This window comes from Borostomias antarcticus (genome assembly GCF_949987555.1).
Source record: "Borostomias antarcticus genome assembly, chromosome: 19".
Taxonomy (NCBI): domain Eukaryota; kingdom Metazoa; phylum Chordata; class Actinopteri; order Stomiiformes; family Stomiidae; genus Borostomias; species Borostomias antarcticus.
The window spans coordinates 17,327,273-17,336,371 of NC_140252.1; positions in this window are offsets into that span (position 1 = coordinate 17,327,273).

The window sequence follows — 9,099 nt, forward strand, 5'->3', positions numbered from 1 at the left end:
TATTAGGATATAGGCTGAACAAACAAATCGGACTAGCTCTTGTTATTCCTCCGTGATTGGTCCCTGGCTGGGCTCCAGTCTCAGGTCAGGTCGGTGGAATGAGACGGTCAGGTAGTCTGTTATGTTTCCTGCTTCCACCCCTCCTGCCCCCACGTCACTTCCCTGGACAAACAAACAACTCAGCCCCCCGCGCTAACGGCAACCGTCGCTAGCGTAGCTGATATACCGCCTGTGGACGGGGCTAGGGCGGGGTAGTTACAGCTGTGTAAAGTATTAGCGCGGCGATGACTTTGCGTATCGTGTCCTCCGGAGGTGCTCGGGAGGCTGTGTGTCGCCCCTACGTTGAGACGCGTGGGTAATTACTTTCCCAAACGTGTCGCGCACCAGGGCGGCGAAGTGCAAAGGAAGACGTGTGTTGCTCATCAGCTCCTGAGCAGGGGGGGAGAGGCTGATGGGCTCTACGTGACTCACGCTGGTGTGTGTCGTGCGAGCGAGGCCAGGTTCTCCTCTCTGTCGGCCCTGTGAAGTCTTTTTCGCCTCCGCCCCAGGAAAGCACAGGGCGACTATAAGTGTTTTCGGTGGGGTGTGTCGGTTTATTGGTTTATTTGTTGGTTTATTTGTTAGGATTACGCTAAAACTACCAGACCGATTTTCATGAAACTCAGTGGAGGGGTGTACTGTAGCATGGGCCAACTTAGAACCCATTACATTTGGAGCGGGTAGGGGGGGGGGAACCACAAGCCGCCCAAACACGGCTGGCCATTGATCTCCATTCATTTTTTGGGCTCAGGAGTGAAAAATTCCCCCCATTCATTGTCAATGAAGGGGATTGAAACAGCCATATCTCGACATGAGAAGTTCTGAGATAGAGAAGACTGAGATATAGTACAGGGTTCGAGAAGACTGAGATACAGTACAGGGTTTGAGAAGACTGAGATGCAGTACAGGGTTTGAGAAGACTGAGATACAGTACAGGGTTTGAGAAGACTGAGATACAGTACAGGGTTTGGACTGGCATAAAGCTCTCGACCTAACAAATGCAGCAATACCAAACATGTCCTGCTAGGGCACACAGAGCCACGAAATGCATTCATGGGCGAAGGTCTGTGCTCTCCGAGTACCATTTCTAGTTGTTCATGGTATAATATACTGTATGACAATAATTCTTAATGGAATATTGTTTATTAAATCTTGCACATCTTTGTTTGCACAACCTATTGTATGCATCCCTAGGAATATATCCCCTCGTTAAACACTTATTATTCTGTAGCATGATTGTATAGTTCATCTTTAGATTTGCATATACTGTATAATGTATAATGAGTCGTTGGTACCTGCACCGATTGTGCTTTGTTTCCTAATCTGCTTTGATGTCCTGAGAATGTGACTGGTGTAACAAGGTGTGCAATTTCTCTTCAGGAATTAATAAAATACTTACCTACTTACAGTTCAGTCACTACCTACCTGCCTACTGTACCTACCTACCTACCTTCCTACTGTACCTACCTACCTACAGTACCTATTGCATGGAAGCCCTGTAAAAAAATAAAGTATATATAAAAAAACAACTATGTAATGCACTGAACTTACAATAATGTAAAAATGTTTCTGTGAGAATAAAGACATTGGGTAAAATATAAAAACTGTCAACATGAGATAATGCCACAAGCATTGCAGGAGTAAATTTCCAGTTGGAGTGTGTTACAGCACCATAATAACCTGTTTACAATTTGTACCTGGCTTCAAGCGTGGCCAACGGAGAGAGAGAGAGGGAAAAAAACCACATCTTACAGCAAGGGATTATGGGTACAGCTATTCTCCACCTCATTGTGGTCGAACAACAGGCACAGCGTGCGGCGGCGAGCGGGCCTGCGCTCGCCGGGCAAAGAATGGACCAGACTCGACGAGGGACGGGCGCCATGTGGCAGAGGAGGCGCGGGGACGCAGATGGGGACCCCTGGAAGACTTGGGGGACGGCGCAGGCGGCCAACGGGCCACCCACCTGTACCTGCGCATGAATGCTGCAGCCGGGCGCGGTCCGGCGCCTGCTCCGAGCAGATATACCGGCAGGTTGAGTGAACGCGCAGGGGGGGGCCAGCGCACTGCTGCCAAGCCTGAGAAGGGAGCAGATTTCCATTCACCCACAAGAGCAATCTGAATCCCCACGAAAATCTACACAGCTAAGAAGCCTGTGTTTTCCGATGCATTTTGTTGTTTTGCTGTTTGCAGAAATAAAATAACACTACTGTATCAGGCAAAATTTGGCTTAATTTGCATTTGACGAAAGTATTCTTACAAGGATAGGTGATATCTCTGCAGAGCTAACAAGCTCATTTGTCATTATGTTGTGTCACATATGGCAAAAAGATCCATTCTTTTCCAGCTATGCAAACAGCATAGCGGTGTGTCCTATTTTTATCAGCATGGCCTCACTCAGTACGATAAGAGGCCGAGTTCTCTGGTTGTTTTTGACCGGCGTGCCGTGTCCCAGGGGTGATATAACTCTTCACCTCAATATGGAGGAGGATGTTCCTATTGTGCTTCCTAATTGCAATGTGGAGCTTTCATTCAGTGGACTGGTCCGCCCTCATCTCTCCCTTGTTTGCACGTTTTGATAGGGGGACAGGTTGGTATTGAGAAATGTTATTCCAGTTAATTTTGTAGGTCGAGGTTTGACAATTTCAAGTCATGACCTTGATTCCCGCCCTCCCCAGAAAAGACTTAGTGGAGTATTTTTGTGCATACACCCAACGGTACTAGCACCTATTCTGCCCCCACAATTGTGAAATAAGATAAAAACAACTATTATTTGAAAGTAGCAAAGCCCCACAAATAGATACTAGTGTTTGTTGCTTAAAGCACCTCACACAGCTATGTGTTGATGATGATGTTTATCAATTGAACATACAAATTACATTTCACTGCTCCGAGCACTGAGAGTTTTGGAGCCTCTCGCGTTTGGTCGAAACGTTAACGGCTCTGATCCCCATTCAGTCTCCCTCGTTTCCATCACTCGTCCATATGGACTTCCATACTGCGACAGGGCCAGCCCGCCGCCCCGCGCCCTCTGAGTGTACTCAGCCTGCATCCTGAGAAGCAGACAGGGTAATGATGTTGATGAGTGACAATATACGGTCAGCTGTTTGAGAGAGCCCCTTTTAACGGCTACTCTAGATACGCTAGACATAGCAAGCCACTACATGACCTGTTGAAAGTTTTAGGGGGACACAGGAACTCAAACTAAAAAAAACACTAACATTTTCTCTAATTGAACGTCTCACCATCAATCTGACTACAGTGAATTGCTTGTTGGAGTCCAGTGCCATAACAACCAGTCCTGTTTTCTACATCAGAACGATGAATTGTTTAAATTATCGATTAAAAATGTCTTGAGAATAATGTACTGTACTCCACTCAACTCAAGGCCTTGGTTTTTGACATCCGACTGATCTCAGCCGACACTTCATGCTTGTTTTGCCTAACATCTCCCAAAGGCTTACACATGGAAACGTAAAAAACCAAGATGTCCGCTGAATGATGCACGTTCCTGTACATGAAAACAACAGAAACTCTGGACATGTAGCACGTCAGCCATTACACGGATATTTCCGTTGCCTTGATGTGTAGTGTTTACACAAGGAGCATTTGGGGAGACACAGAAGCGGTGACCTTGACAACTGGATATGGTAGCATCATTTCCATGCCAACTCCCACCCAGCGATCCACACACGGGCGCGATACTCGGGATGTTGTTGATGTCTGAGTTTGAAGGAATCCCTTCCTGGTGGATGCTAGCTGGCTCATTTCCTCTAAGACTTCACATCAAATGAAACGCATGGAAATGACTCACACACTGAGTTTGGACCCTCCAAACACGTACTATACGCTAACAGGTACTGTACCAAACAGGATATGAGCTATAGCCTATGAGTTTCACATATAGGCCAATAAGACAGTCGCTGGAATTGCAGTAATGAAAGCTGTTTAAGCTCTTTAAAAGCTGAGGTGTGCATATTCACAGGGTCTAATTTGCAGCAGGGTCGTTCTTAGAGCAAAAATTGATGAAAAAAAAACCTAAGAGGGATCCAAAAACCCTTCCTGAATTATTTCAGTAGGCCTGAGCTAAACCTGTTGTTTAGAAAACTTGCATCTGCAAAATGGACATGGTTTGCACTTCTAAAAGGGCATCATGCTTGCCCTGGGGTTTTAAAACTATCCCGCAAACTTTTTAATTAGTGTCTGTCATGACCTTACAGACTACTGTCATTAGTCTGCTGACCATTTTATGAATTACACTTGGCAACATTCAGTAAGCGTAAGCATATTAATTTTGCACCTTTAGGAAAATAACTTCCCTGGAATCTTTCAATAGGCCAACTGATGCTTCCTCAGAATCTACAACATGAACTAATTGAATCCTTGTAGGCTACAGTAATGTAGTTGATAGCAGGAATATTTGCTGGCTACTGCAGCTCATTAAATGTACTGGCTTTTACGTGCAATGTGGCCTACACGTCTTTTTCTTTTATCCAAAAATCACACCCAGGCGGTGAAGTAAGCAGTGTAGGTTTATGGGCAATCTGTTCAAACCTGACTACTAGTAAGTAAATGGACCGTTGCTCTAGAAGAAAGAAAATGAACGGCCGTTCGATGGGCTATTTAAGTGCAAAAAAAGTGTTTTTTAGATGGGGGATGAAAAATCAAGCCACCTCAGAGAAAAAATAGTCTTTCATCATTTGAAAACTGTCTTCACTTCGGTGTAAAGAAAGTATATTATTTCTAGACACTGAAGAGTAAACAGGGTGAACAGTGGTAATGGATAAATGTATGATCCCTGACAGGGCATAAGTGAGAGCTGCCTCACTAACGCCCTGAACCAGAGCTAATGTTAGCCAAAGTAGCATTAGCCTAGCATGCAAGCTGCTAATTAGCCTACTATGCGATGTGTGTGGAACCAAATAATGTCTGAGAGTTGGATTAACCAAAATACATGGTAACTACAGTATATGAGTAACTATGCTCAGGTTGCAGTCTCTATCCTCCTCTAACTTCTGACAACTCTAACTCTTCTGACAAGATTACATTTTTTACAATTCAAACATAAAGAGATTGTCAGAAAAAAAGATTATTGATTAACACACTCAGGCAATCAGTCAGAAAGGTAAACTTATAGGGTGATTTTTTTGAGTAGCCCTATTCCAGAGGGATGGATTGAGATGTCATTTTTCCTGTTTATGGTTCCACTGAGTCTATTGATTTTAGCTGGGCCAAAAGGCCTAGTTCTTACAGCTTGATGTCAGTCTGTCAATGGAAAGTATTCTTTTACTAAAATATTACATTAATCAGCTTAATTTTCTATTCCATTATTTGTAGATTTGTAGAAAGTTGTATAAGAAAAGGCTTCAGCATTGATCACCCAAAACAACATGTAGGCTACTGGATATCTGAATAGAATAGAATAACTTTTTTAAATTGAAGTTTAGATTGAATATCTTGAAACTTCACAATAGCTAATAGAGCACATTGAATGCATGCGAATTATAAGACTGGATTGCTCATCAGGATTCATTTTTCTCATTGTAGCAGTAGGCATATCTTGTAATCCAACACAAACACCTTAAATGTAGAAGAGGCTTTACTGTTATGGAGATGCTGCATCCAACTAATAGGATTTTTTGGCCTCCAAAGATGGTGCCTTTGTTGGACAGCTCATGCTGGCAGGCTACATTTTTTAGAAAAAAAACCCACCCCCCCACCCCTCTCTCTCTCTCTCTCTCTCACTCTCTCACACACACACACGCGCATACATGCATGCACACGCGCACGCACGCACACATACACATACTACACACACGTCTTTGAGCACAAAATCTGGGTACTTGAATTATTGTTTTAGAATCGTATTGTTTTTTTTTTAGAATCACAGGATCCTTCCAAACGTGATCCTGTCTTTAAAACCTGCTGTGTTTGCACTGTACAGTATGCGCTGATACAATGTGCTATAGTATTAAAATAAGTATTATAGAATTAGCAAGGCTTTGTTATTCAAATGAAATGGAATGCAAATAAACATGGTAATAAGCACTGTAGTCAGTTTCAACTGGCCTAAAAATATGTATTCTTTCAGTTTGGCCTAAAAATATATATTCTTCTAATAAGTTATTGAGCAATACAGCTTGGCTTAGCATTAACAGCATACAGCTTGGCTTAGCACTCATCGTTCACTGCTGAATAAGCTACGGCCATTGGATCTATTTAACAGATGTGCCACACAATCTTGTAGAGAGCACTTACTCTAGCTCAATATTTCGGCTTTATAAGATCAAACAAATCATATTTTAAGTATGAAGAACACTTAATACTTAGTGTTTTGTAAGATGAAACTGCCCAGGTTCATTGGGCATATCATCAACGACTTTGAGAAAAGCACTGTGCTTCCTAGACGCCAGAAATAAATGATAGAGAGGAGAATCCTGTGGAATCGGGCCCAACAACTCTGCGTGAACTCTTGTGTGCTACGGAGGGATTGTGTCAATTGTATTAGAGGCTTAAAAGGCCAGGGGTCTCAACTCTGTTACATTAATACTCTCTGGTTCCCCTGGCCTGGAGACAGGGAGGTGGAGGAGCCTCTACGACCTGCTCAGTCCTTCTTGGAGTTTCTCACATCACAGGTACAGTATGAGAAAAGGATCGTGAGTAGCACCTGTTGCTGGCACCATGTTGCTGGTACCTCGCTGCTAACGCCCGAAGGATAACCCACATGCTAGAGTATCAAACTGGCCCTTTGAAAAAGAGGCCACACACCTACAAAATGGCATCGGAATACAACATAGGCAACATATTTTTTTTTAAAATTATTATCAAATTGTGCATTAGGTCCTAGGTATTTAGGTATTTTGTTGTTTGAAATAACAATTTTGATAAAAAAAAAAAAAAAAAAAATGTGCATTAGGTTACTTAACTCTGATTTGTAATTGCTTATGCAATATTAATATGCCAGTGTATCAGTAGCTGAGGTGGAAAGATAAACTGACACATTTTCTCAAAGTCTTTGACCGGGGGAGACATCTCTTCCAACGCCGCCCAGGTCCAAAGCTGGGGAAAGATGGCGACCAACGCAGCCGTGGTTCTGCTGCCGAGCGGTTTCTGCTGTGCTTAGCCCTGGCGGAGGGGGGCGAGGCTAAGCCTGGGCGTCATGTGGGACTGAGGAATTAGCCTCTCGGCGCCCTGCTGCTCGGACAGTGACCCAAGCAGGCGATGGGTCTTGACCGCGCGCTCGGAGGAGGAGGGGATGACGGTGCTCGCTGTGATACTGCAGAGTCAAATTGATTACCGCATTACCTTGCAATGCTTCCTCAGAGAAAGTAGGTTGGAACTGGAAGCACCGGTTGTAGTGGTTAATAGTGGTTGTATAGTGGATGCCTGGATGAAGGCCTTCAATAATAACAGGACTCTGTAGTACAGTATGTCTTTGAGCTCTGATAATCAGGGTTGTAGACCAGAAAGGGATGGAATTATATATTCTCCTTGAAAAACGTACACATATGACTTTTAGAGTACTGTAGTCTAATCCACACATTCAGACATTTGTATCACCATTTGCTTGAGGGTTTGGGGTTGTAGCCACTTGTATCCCAAGTGTGTGTGTCAGCAGAGCAGCCTATGGTGGGGAGGGGGCCCTTGTGTCTTCCTGGTTCAGGAAAGACCCCTTGTGGGAATGTACAGTACGTTTGTTTGTGCATGACATCATCCGCACATCCTCTTGACTCACCAGCCGGGCAGAGGCTCAACAGGGGGTCTCTCGCCTTCTGTGAGTCATGAGAGAATAAATCTGTCCTCCTCCAACCGTGATCTGACCGGTACCTGACCCGGCCCGGGAAGCTCCTTAAGACAGGAGACAGACGGCCGGGGGACGACAGCAGGGACTCCGTAAGCGCGCGTGTTTGCGGGAGCCGGCCCTCCCATGATTAAGCACTTCTCTTACCGGAGACCAACCAGTGTGACGCATCACAGAGAGTGGGTCTGCAGGCCCCTCATAAGAAAGGACACTCGCAATTGTTCTGTGGTGGGGCATTCGATCTTGAGAAGAGTGGGCTGACCCCGAGTGATAAAGACTGACCCAAATTAAGGTTTTCTTGTTTTGATGGTGTCTGATTAAGTATTGGATTAAATATTGGATACATTAGTCAGACTTGGGAAAAGAAACGATTTTAGAACCAAGTCCTGGATTGGACAGTATGTGTGGAATACAATGTGGCTATCGATATTATACAAATTACAAATAATAAAATAGCTTATAAGATTTCGTTAAATGAATCAGGAAGACTGATTTTTGACTAACAAAGCAGAATGATGCTCTTTCATGAGTAGTGCCAGACAAGTCTCTCCTTGGAGAATGTACAGTAACTTTAGCCTACTGTAGCAGGGTAGGTGAAATAAATGCTATCCTTGGCAGGTATGCAGCTAATAAAGCAAAAACAATTGTAAAAACCTTATTCTGTCTAATTTCTAACTGATAAAAATAATAATATAATTACACAACTTTTGCCAAAAGTTTCACTTTCAACATAGGCCATTATATAAATTAAAATGCACTTGGGTTCCCTCTGAACTTAATTGATTAATTACTTAATTGAAAAGGAATTGACACTGACCTTATAATGACATAATTATTATTTCCAGTTCCAGTTGTAGCCATTTAGAACTGATTGATCAATTGAAACGAGGAGAAAGTGGAACCAAACATTTTTTTAACATTCCTATTGGACCCACTCAAATAGTACTGTACACCTCCTCCATTCAAAAAACGTTCTATTTAATTTCCTGTGGGCTGATTCATTGGAAGTACTGATGAACTGTCAATAATCTTTGGAATGACTGGAAATCAACGTCTTTGTCTCACCATCATAAGAAGGCTTTATAAACTGCTAAATTAGTGATATTAATCCTCCCTTGGTGTTAATCCCTATATTGACAGGCCCAGTCACTTGTGATTAATCCACTGGAATCAAAATATAACTGTACCCCTAGGACTGTATAATATAAAAGTGTTTTGTGCTTAAGTCAAATATTAACATTATAAATTCAGGCACAAGACCT